The sequence below is a fragment of the Bos indicus genome, chromosome 20 (genome assembly GCF_029378745.1).
Source record: "Bos indicus isolate NIAB-ARS_2022 breed Sahiwal x Tharparkar chromosome 20, NIAB-ARS_B.indTharparkar_mat_pri_1.0, whole genome shotgun sequence".
Taxonomy (NCBI): domain Eukaryota; kingdom Metazoa; phylum Chordata; class Mammalia; order Artiodactyla; family Bovidae; genus Bos; species Bos indicus.
The window spans coordinates 6,205,516-6,206,213 of NC_091779.1; the positions used below are offsets into that span (position 1 = coordinate 6,205,516).

Genomic DNA, 698 nt, shown 5'->3' on the forward strand with positions numbered 1-698 from the left:
CAATAGCTTCTGAAAACATGCTTGCAGGATGGTGATTTCTGAAAGCAGATCCTCCTGCTTAGATCATCTGGGGGTTGATGGCTTTCCCCCAAACATTCTTGTTATCGCCAAGAGACTTTGGGAACAGATTAATGAGCGCTCTTTCAACTGGCTCCAAAGGATCTTGGTTGAGAACTTCCTGGACAGAGACCCCACTTCATCTCCCAAGTCTCCAAGATCTCCCAAGCGCTTGTTTATGGTTTATTGAACTAGTCTCGATTCCTGAGTCTGTAGTTACTTTGTCTTTTTAAACCTCTTCTTGTAAAGTGACTCTAGAAGCCTGTGCATAATTAAAAATGATTCTTTGTGATCTCTAGGCACTTCATATCATTATCAATGGTGTCAAGTGTTTTGAAAGACTTACAGAGGTAATTCCCTGGTGGTCCAGTGGTTAAGACTCCATGCTCTCACTGATGAGGACCCAGGTTCAACCCCTGGTCAGGGAACGAAGATTCCACAAGTTGCGTGTTGTGGCCAGAGAAGGGCTTGCAGAAAAGTTATTTGATGACTCTTCTTTCTCATGAGGGAGGGGAATTTTGGTGAACCCTCAAGAAAATTGCGATGGCTTATGCTTCAGCCCCATCCTGGCATCCTAATGGCCTTTACCCACCCCAAGAGAACTAGATATTCTTTCTGAATGGCCACACTCAAGACTCCAG

At 44.6% G+C, this 698-nt stretch overlaps 1 non-coding gene across 1 annotated transcript; it reads left to right on the plus strand.

The window, feature by feature from the left end:
• The first annotated feature begins 412 nt into the window (after positions 1 to 412).
• TRNAE-CUC (transfer RNA glutamic acid (anticodon CUC)) lies at positions 413 to 485 on the plus strand. Its single transcript has one exon. It is a non-coding gene; the product is annotated as a tRNA-Glu (tRNA).
• Positions 486 to 698: the final 213 nt, after the last annotated feature.